An 11165-nucleotide genomic window follows, 5' to 3' on the forward strand; every position below is an offset into this window, starting at 1 on the left:
AAAATAGTTTTTAATGTAGACAGTAAGAAAACAAAATCTAGTAGGCCATACAAGTTGCCATTGTTCAGAACTGGGTCCTGGGAATGTTATCGAAAAGTTATTAAATATTGCAGAAAAAAGTTTTTTGGTTTTGATAGATTATTAGAGGAAAGGGAAGGCCAACTTCCACAAATATTTATCGTTTATCCACATTTGGAAATTCCCCAGAGCTATTCCAAAGTCATGTTTTCACAGATACTTTAAGCTAGGACCTCCACATGGACGCTTTGGGAGAATGGTGCTTCTCTCCCATTCCTTTTAATCCATTACTTCTAAACACTACACAAGTAGACTATATACAGATACAGTAGTCTACTATATCTAGTAGACTGAAGTGGATCAGAAGTCCCAATCCTGTGCACACATGACTTGAGATTGAAAATTCTGACCATCAACAGAGATGATTCTGGCCTTCTGGCAGAGATTCAATTTTTGATTCAGGTTTCTGGCAAAGATTCAAATTTCATGTGGCTATCATCAATTTTCAGTAGCCACTACAAAATGACAAGTCATTTTTTTTAATTGTTATTGTGTTGGAGGTTTTTTTTTATCGTAGCAATTCTAAACTTATATTTGTGTGCTCAGAATTCATTCTCTGTGAATGAAAACATGTTGTATGCCTTTACTTTCTACCCAGTAATAAAAATTTTGTGCTTAGAATTTCTCTATTCTGATTATCTCTCCCATTATGACACTGTCCCAAGGACTGGTTTTGTCATGCTAGTTTAATGTTGCTCTGTCATCTCATGGACTGCTCTCCCAAGACAAGGCCAGAGAATCACAGAACCATTTAGGTTGGGAAAGACCTCTGAGATCATCAAGTCCAGCCTTTGACAGAAAACCATCTTGTCAACTAAACCATAGCACCAAGTGCCATGTCCAGTCATTTCTTGAACACCTCCAGGGGTGGTGACTGAGAACCTTTTGATGCAACCTTGGACTTGCCTGGAGTACTGAGGAGGGATGAATAACCCCATCTTCAATGAACACAGCAGCTCAGGGTGTTGTATACCAGATCTTTTACTAACAAATGGGGAAGTCAATTAGGATTTAAATATCTTTATTTACAAGGCAGAAGATTCATTGGAAGGAATATAACATATCATTGCTAATAACTTGTAGCATCCTAAGTCTGCCAATGTGTGCCAATTTTGCTTTCAAATTCTGACCGTGTACAAATAGATAGGACAGACAGTGGACAGAAGTACAAAGGGATAATACAACACTATTAATCCATGTTTTAACCATCTGAATTATTTAACTGAAAATACTGGTAATTACAGAGAAAGCAGTGGATCAAAGGAAACAGTATCTAAACAGAAGTCAGAGCATGTAGGATGGAAAGGGACAGGGGAGGCCTAATCAGGGAATAGAAAAAGGGAACAAATAGTAAGAAAGAGTCATGAATAGATCAGAGCATAAACATCACTGAGACAGAAAAATATGTTCACTGCTTCAATTTTAAGAATAACCAGAACATGACTGTAAAATTTGGAGTTGAAACTGCTTAGCCTCCACCCTTTGCTGTTTCTGTGCTGCTGCCAGTCCTGCTTTTTTACTCCTTCGGGCTGGAAGCTTCCTGAACTTGTAAGTTTTGTGATTCCTTTATGCAGATAACCAAACTAGATCTTTCTGCTGAAGTCAGCTACTGCTGAGGAAGTTTATTTGAAAGTTTTTTTTTCCATCTGTTAATAAAATAATATTTGTACTACTGTGTAGGTTTAAAACAGAGGAAAAAGAATATAGAATTACAAGAGCTACAATCTCAGGTTGAATCCAATGCTTTCATTTGCAATCATTTAAATATGCGATGTAGTTGTTTCCCTATGGTGGTTACAGGCTAAACTATATCTTTGAAAGCTTACAACATGGACTCCCAGCTCCTTGCAAACTTCAACTGTACATTTCAGTTTATGGTCAGTTCAGATTTCTGAGTTACCGAATTAATGTCTTTCACAGTAATCCTCTGCAGCACAACTTGAAATGAAATTTTTAAGATTTAGCTGAAATCACACAAGAAGCTATCTATTGGAGGGGTGGAATTGGTTGGTTGAGGGTTTTTTTAACAAACCATAGCAATAAACAAATTATTTCAAGTTAGGTACCAATGTAGATTTACAACCAGTTAGCTGTTGTGTGGTAACTCCTCAAGGTTAATCTGGGACCCTGATTTCTCAGCTTTTCGATTTGCTTATGATCTTCACAAGCCTCCTGAACGATGTGGTCATCTGTGTCAGCAGTCACTGGTACGGAAGATGAATTGCTGCCAGAGTGAGGCTGTGGTGTCTGAGGCTGTGGTTCCTGCAGTCTGCCATGCATCAGTAGCCCTCTGAGTTTCACTGCCTTCCACAGATCAGGAAAAGATCTTGAAATGCCCTTCTGCAGCTTGCAAAACAAAGGAAAAACAACAGTGGCACAGAATAAAGAGGAACTCATCCTGTGCTGAATCAACACGTGTTTTCCCAAAAGACAATGAAAAAAAACAATTCTGAAAGAAGATTTTAGACAGCAAGGCAGTAGGAACTGTTCCAGGGGCCTCAAGTGTGTACCAAGGCCAGAGTGCCTGGAACATGGTCCAGTCGATCCTCAGGACAGAGTCTGCTGGCTGAAGCAGAAGGTCAGATCTGAAGCTGCAAGGATTAATGGGAAAGGTTTGCCCAGCCATGCTTCAAGGTGGTAGCAGAGGTCAACCTCCAGCTCTTCTGAATCAATGGTACAGTCTCCCTGACAACTCAGGATCCCAATGCCCTTGATGGCATGGGATGGGAATGGGTTGTCATGCAGTTCTCCTTCCAGAAATGGTAAGACAGCTCTTCCAGTGAACAGCTCCTGGTATTTAGAGCGAGCTAGGAAGAGCTGGTAGCTCCTGATGATCCTGCTCTGGCTGGGAACTCCAAGGTAATAAGTCTCTATAACCTCTCGTTTGTTCCCCATAGCTGTCTACCACTCCCGTGATTTAGCCCAGGATTAGCAGCAATCTTCTATTCTTTGCCGGTATTGCCCCAAGGCTTTGAAATTACCAGCCTCTTTTTATGAAGAGATGTAAATCTAAGAAAACTCAATGTAAGTTTTTCATATGAATATAGGGCCTGGCTGTAACAAAAGAGAGAGACAAGTAGAAAAAAGAAGAAATTAAGTAAAACAAGTGGATCAAAACTCAGCAACAAAGCCCTTGGTTCCATTCACCACAAAACTTTGGACACATACAGATATTCTCACTCTCCTTGTAAGAAAAAGTGAAGCTCTCATGCTCACTCTCTCACACACTTTCATACTTCCTTTTTCCTAATTATCTCAGAGGTTTCTACCTTAAATCAGTCATCCTTGCTGCTAATTTTTTTTAAAACTGTAGTCAGATAATCTTCCTGATTCTGGGAGTCCCTTTGTCAGGGAAATTGCTGGGGTTGTTGCCCCCCACTTGCTGAAACTGAGTCACTACACTAACAAAGGACTAACAGACTGGTTCTTCATTTGTCGACAACATTTGTACTGATTTCCCCAAAACAGTTTCATCTTTGCACGTGCCAAAGCCCTACACGTAATGTCTCCCTATAACAAGGTGTATACTGCAGTATTTACGACTTAGTATGTGTGTATAGTGTGCAGCTTTGATTTGGTTGGGATCCAAAGCAAGCAGGTACATTTCAGTGGATGGAAGGCAAGCACTGGTTACAGTATACATACACAAAAATGTAGACAAATAATTGAAAGTATTAATTAAAACTGATTAATTAAATCTGGTTCCTCATATTCCACTCTGCTTTCACTGAACTTAGCTATCAGAGTGATGTTAAATTTAAGCAATATAAAGATAAAGGGAAAAAACCATCACTGGAGCAATAATAGAGAAATGACAGCCAGGGATGTGAAAATGCATTGTCAAATGGATATGTGATTTAAGAACTTTTCATGAGGTAGTCATGAATGTACTACATCTGTTCACCTGAGGTGAATCAACACAAAAAGTCCCTAAATTAAATTACTATTCAATTATGTATATTTTAAGTCAAATGGCAATGTGCTTTATGCAGAAGAATTTGCCAAAACATCTTAATACTACATTTTTTTCATCTTCTTCCTTAAACAGAGTTGTGGCACATTATTTCTGTATTCAACCAAATTGTCTCTTCTGCTTTTCAACATCTTTAAGTAATTACTCTTGGAGACAGAAGAAGATGAAAATGAACCAAACAGTAGATTCTCACTCGGAAATCAGTATTTTCCTGGTTTACAAAGAGTATTTTTGCTGAGGTTTTAGTTATGTAAATAAAGTACTACATAGTGCAAAGTAATACAATAATAATAATAATAACAAAATGCTGTGAGTTGATCATATCAGTTTTCCGTTGTTCACCAGATATTACTCCAGGGGATAAAATCAATTTGAGATTTCCTGTCTTTCCTATATTTAGAATCACCTCTCTGTCTTTCCACAAACATACTCCTTTTACCACATTTAAGAGACCAAACAAATAAAAAAGTCTAAATAAACTTTTCCTTGTCATTTAAAGAAATTTCATCTTTGAATCAGCAGTTCAGATTTTCACTGCAAAATGTATTTCAATGCATTAGAAACAATAGGTAGGCATAGAAAGGCCATTTTGAGCTTGCCAGAGTTTACTAGTTGCAATAGTGAAGTAGATGCAATTAATCTATCACACCACAGAAGAGACAGAAATTTTTAAAACTGTCTTTACTGTGTGCTTTAAGGTGTGAGAAGTAGTGTTTCCAAACAAATATTTTGTTATTTGGGTTCTAATTAATAGAATTCACTGTATTCCTAGAAAGTGCCTGGTTTAGACTCTCTGTCACTGTAAATTACTACTTTTGGCAAAAAAAAATAAAAGTCATTGAAGAGGAGCAGAAAAGCAAATGAGAAATGCTACTCAAGAGATTTATTCTTTTTTTACTAATGGCATTATCAAAAATTCTCTTGGGAAAGGTTAAAGTTACATATTCCTTTTATTCTCTGTGCCTGGAAAGTTTAGGGAAATATGAAACTGGCCAAACAGCATGTAAAATCTATAAGTTTTACTCATTTTAACATATCTTTCAATCATAGTGCTCGCTGAATAAAATCAGCATTAAAAATAACTACTGGGCATTTCTGTTTATCTTAGGAGCCATCATTTGTATTTTAGTTTATGATATTATTCAACATCTCAATTGCTGCATTATAATTTGAAGCACAAAGGAATTAAATCTGATCTGAATTATACCAGGAGTCACTGGATTTAGTGTGCAGGACATGATTGCTCCTGTATTTTTTGTAGAGATATAGACCTCAGCTTGGGAGGAGATGGGGGTGAAAGAGAATAAAGAATCAGAGCACTCCACTCCAGCAGCTTCCAGATACCACAGTGCAAACACATGAGAGAACCATCCTGCCTGCTAAGAACTAGCACTGAATGGATAATTATATTTTTGCTGTTTGGGGAAGAAAGGAAATGGAGGAAGGAAAGGAGTGTGATAGATTCAGCATGACAATACTGACTTCCAAATTAGAAAGCCCTGATCAGAGGACATAATCTCTTTTACTTCTATGTCTTGTGTCCTGTACCAGACATGGCAAGGTAAAGTCCAAACCACTTCTAAAAAGCCTGCTTAAATTCTTGCATTTAGTAATTCCATTTAATTCAGAAAGGTATTTCACATTCCAGCTGACTTTTTCTACCCCCAAAATGCCAGCTGGTAGGAGATTTCAAAATTTCAATTCCTGTTCCAGTTTAAGGGGAAAAAAATTAATTAGGTCATTTCTTGAGAAACAGAAATTAACTGTTAGATCTATACCTACTGTACTTCATCAAAGTCATCATATGCTCCTGAGCTGAGACTGGCAAAGAGGTGTAATGCCACCAATCTGAGTGTGATCCCTGTGGCTATGCCCTTGTAAGGCAATTTAAAGTTTTTGTGATAGCTTGCTTCCCCTTCCCCTCCTATTCATGATTCCCCAGGGCCTCTTTTCACTCTGGTTCACTTTCCAAAAGCCCAGCCTGGTGGATCAATCAAACTGTCTGGATCCCTCAGCTAGGCAACAACTCAGGCCTGCTGGTTCCTTCCCAGGAGAAGTTTCTTTAGAGAAAATTGCAGAGTAGATACAGAAAAAAAATTGAACATTCACACAAACATGCATTCTCACATGGAGAAAAATAATTTATTAATTGCAAATAACTTCTACTTCAGATTGATCAGGAAAGCAGTGAGTGCTACTGGTCAGGCAATATTACATGACCAAACAATAGACAAATCTAGAAAGCTAAGCCAGCAGACATGGGTTGCTGACTTGCAAAGAAACATGGGTGGGGGAAGAATACACACGGATGAACAGAGCTGGACTTGGAAGGACAATACTGCAAGGAAAAAGCATTGGACTCAAATCTCAGTTAGAGGAGGATGACAGAGCAATACTCTGGGGGTAGGTGAAGGACAGGCAGGAGGGAAGGTTCTTGGGACTGCAGTGGGATGGTCAATGAATCTTTATGGAAACCACAGCTACAGATAGGATCAGAGCTGCAGGCAAATTTGAGGAATGGGGAAATCAAAATACCAAAGGAAGATTCAAAAAGTTTTCCTATATGTTGATACCAAAAAGTAAATTTTGGGCACTGTACTGCCACTTGGACATGAAAGAAGTAATTTTATAAATTAACAAAAGGATTTTAAACCTTCTCTTAAAATCCTAGTCTTTGAAGATACCAGTATTTACGTGGCTTATCTTTTCAGCCATATTTTCTTTCAAGGGTTTTCCCTAGGGGAACTATAGTTTCTTGTCTCAAGGTACAAGCAGAAGTTAGAAATTACACCATGATTTTGTAAAACCAGCTTCATGTCAATGCATGCTTTCACCAGGCACCATGTGTCTACTTCAATTGACCTTACCCAATTACTTAATTTTATGACTCACTCTAACAAAGGTTAAGACATTAAGGTTTTAGAAAGTTACACCAAACAATATAATTGTCAGAGATTACTTTCTCATATAATAGTGTCATTAAAATCAGTTAAATAGATGAAGGGTCATGATGCAAATAAGCTCACTGAAATTAAAATTCATGTTTCAAGGCAACAGCACTGCTGCCTGACATACGTGCATGCTGTAATGTCTCTTTTTTGGGAGTAGGAAATCCTTGCCTCTTTCTGACTTGCATAAATGACAGGAAACTCATACAAGGAAATCCTCTACAAGCTTAGCATTTTCAACTAGGACAAGGGAACAAAGAGGAAAGGCAACTTGGTGTGCTCTTTTTAGGTCGATCAACAAACAGCCCTTGTTGTGCTTCAACATGTATCCTCAACTGTAAAACCACAGCTTCTGCGTGGGTGGGAAAATGCCCTGTGGTTCAACAGCAGTGTTCATTATATGCACGCTCAGGTTACACCAGAAGAATGTATCCCAGATCCTCTGCTTGGGAACCATTGCCCTGTTTCTCATCCCCTTCAAGTAACCCCTTGTCCTTGTGCAGATTATCTGTGGGCACAGGTTATCTGATATATGTTATGCCTTGAATAAAAAAAAAAAAATCACTCAAGTTGCAGTAGCAGAATTTCTTTCACTTGCTCTGCATTTAAGAGCAGTGAATCTAATGCAACAAATTTCCTATTTTTCAGCTTTTCCTGTTGTTATTCCCATCAGAAGTCATTTGCCTTCGTTGATAGCAGTGCTACCCGGGAAGTGCATGCTGCTTCTCCGCCCTGCTGCCAGGTTGTGTTCAGCCACTAGTTAATCTTCCAGAAGTACAGCACACATTTTTTTCCCCTGCATATATGAGATTGCACTTGACATTTTAGGATCCGCTTTCTCTGAATGGGTCCAATTTATCCTGGAATCCAGATTGTGCTGTGCAATGTCCGTTGCCATTGTGATTTATCCCTTCATCTCTGCTTTCAGCATCTGCAAATGCAGTCGCTTGGTGGTTGTATATTTGTTTCCAGAATGTTCATTAAACTATTACCTACAGTAAGGTCAGGTATGTATGTTTCTGATGCTACTTTGTAAGATCTGTCATACAGCATTCATTATTTCCCGAGTATCTTATTTATATTATATAATGTTAATTTATCTTAGTTTGAAGGCCATGAAAGACTAAGTTAAATACCCTACAGAAGTGTATTACATCAGCAGTTACAAAACCCAATTATAATTGAAGCTTATCAGAGTACAACCTGAATTCAGCTTGCCAAGTCCTGTTTCTAAAACCAAATTAGTGAGCATCAATATACTTCTATTGATGGTACTTCATCTTTTACATTTTATAACTGATGGGGTCAACCATGTTGTTTGAGTCCAGCATTGGAGGACTTTCCATTGCATGCTCAGAATTATTAACAATGATTAACAGCAAGACAGAAAACTCTTCAGCCAGTTCATCTGGGGTTATTGCATGAAAGTCCTCTCTTCCTTCCATTTAGAATATGTATTTATTTTTAGAGTTTTTATTAATGCAGTTTAAAACTTACATTTCCATTTTGGCCTGGCAAATTATTCAGTACCCTGATCAGATGTAAATACATCCTTTTGCTCCTTACCAAATACTGTAGCTAACATTAGCACTCTCCTATCAATCTAGCACCAAATCTTACCTGCAGTTTTACCTTCTTTTGTTTTTATTTTAGATTTCCTTCTGTTGTCCCTCATTTTACTAGGCTTGAATTTTCTTTGGATTTGTGTGATAATTTTTATTGACATATTTATGTTTGCTATCTATTTCTAACTATTGTCTTTCCTTCCTTTTCCAGAAAAAGTTTTAAATAAAATAGTTCATTTTAATATGTAAAATATTGCTTAACACCATGTAATGAAGTCTTCTGATATACACCCTAATTTTCATTAATATTGTCAATTTTCTCCTTCTAATATAGTCTCAGTTTTTCTTACTTCTTAGCTATTTTTTTCTAGGAAACTTAAAATCAGGCATATGTAGACAATTTATTTTGTATGTGTGTATCTCAGTAAATGCAAACATTTCTGTAAATGCCTACTCAGCCATAAATACGTGCACATGTAACAGAGCTTGGCTGAGCCTGTTCTCTGTGTGACCTCATTTGGTGTAATTGGTTGTGAGCATTGTGTCTTCAGGCCGCCACAGTCTTCCAGCTGTGTGATCATTCCAGCCATTCCCAGCACAATCAGGTTTCCATGTGTGCCATCTATTGAGTACTGGAAAAACATCATCAGTAAACCCTGAAATCCCTAACACAGTTTTACCACTGTCTTCATGAGACTTCTTTTCTCCACATCAACAATAACAATGCCACTTCTACTTTCACGTATTACTGACAGGCACCCAAAGGCTTATTTGCTGGGCATTTTAATGGGGGTTTTTGTATTCTTTTTTAGCTCTTTACTTTTAACCTTCCTGATTTAATGTTTTCCATATATTATTCATTCTTACATTAAGTCAGATTTTAAATGCGTGTGTGATTTACCAGAAGAAAAACTCTACAGATTTAGTCCCTGATTGATTTTTTTAATAATCTTTGCACTTAATTATTTTAGAGTGGCTAATGACCTTTTATCACATTTTATTATTAATGCAATCATATGCAAAGAAATTGAATTTGGGTGTAATTCAGATCTAAATCTTAACCAAGTGACACCAAATGTAATGCACTAATAGACAAAATTAGAATTCAACCAGTGGCATGGTATTAGTATTTTCCTCATGATTTATTGGATACTAAAGAAAACCAGTAGCTGTCAGAGGAAATTCATTGATTTGATTCTGACTGACAAGACTTCACATGTGCTGGAACATACTTTGTTGCAGTTTCTATAACAATGCATGCTGCTATCCTGATTTTTTCGGGTTTTACCTAAGATGACATACAATTCTTCTTAGATCTGCTTTTATTATTCATCAGTGGGGTAGCATAGGAGTAAATAGCAAGCACAGGGAATATTGCTGTCCTTCTGCTGTCATTACATGTTTGATTTAGCAAGTTAATAACATGACTGTAAAGGCTGTTTATATGAGATAATAATCATGGCAGCGTTTGGGCCCAGAAAATGCTGATAACTTCTCCAAAACCAAATCTGTGATGGAAATTTCCAAGAAAATCACTTTGACAGGAGATTAGTAGTTTTACTGCAGGCCAGATGCAAACTGAAAGATAACTGAATGTGTTGATGCTTTCATCTTGGAGGTGCCAAGTCTACTGCATTTCCCATTTTATTTCTTACTCAAAAGTGGGTCATACTGACTTTGCTTCTGTAAAAATATCAAGCTGCAGAAAATACATTGGATACTGGAAAATATATTAATAAATAACCAGATATTAGTTTTTTATGATTCTATATTCAAATTTTCTCTATAATAAGGAATAATATTCTGTCATGATAAAAAATACACTGCCCAAAAGATATTGAAACCTACTGCAACTGTATTTAATGGAGCAACTTTTAGCCAAATGAGAAGAACATAGACAGATCCCAAATCACTTAGGTGCATTACTGAATGTATCATATATTTTCCAGTACTTGCAGAAATAAGTAGGAACACTATCTTTGTTCTTCGAGTGTTCACATGCCTGAGGACGCCTAGAAGAATCTGCTTTTCTTTTTCTTCATCACAGGCAAAACCAACCCAACAGTTGCTTTTGGTAGATTGCTTTGACAGATGCATTAAGATCACCGTGTGATGTTTGTAAATGTTCAACTCCTTCCATGATTTTCGCTTGGCTTCAGCACTCATTTCCACTGTGGGTAGAGAAGCTCCATGCACAGGGATGCATGATGTGAGAGAATATGACAAGAAAAATCACAGCTTTGTTTCCATGGCTCAACACTCCTTGGGCACCTTAACTTCCACTAAAATTAACCTATATTTGTGCCTGTTTGTCAACACAAGGACATGTCTCATGTCTTCTGTTGCCCTGTCTTGTCATTTGCCACAGACATCCCCATCACAGTTATCATCTGGGTAAAGAAAAAACAGGCTGAAAACAGATAAAAATTAGAATCTTTCATAACCTTTACAAATAGAGCAAAATAAATTTCTCTGAAATATCTATTGTCATTGTTCATAATTTTTAGCCATTATGTCTTTCCCTATTTCCTCTGACAGCGGTAGGTGATGGTCCATCATGCTGGCACAAGGAATGTGGGCCACAGCTGCCCACAGCTGAGA

This window comes from Corvus cornix, chromosome 2 (genome assembly GCF_000738735.6).
Source record: "Corvus cornix cornix isolate S_Up_H32 chromosome 2, ASM73873v5, whole genome shotgun sequence".
NCBI classification, from domain to species: domain Eukaryota; kingdom Metazoa; phylum Chordata; class Aves; order Passeriformes; family Corvidae; genus Corvus; species Corvus cornix.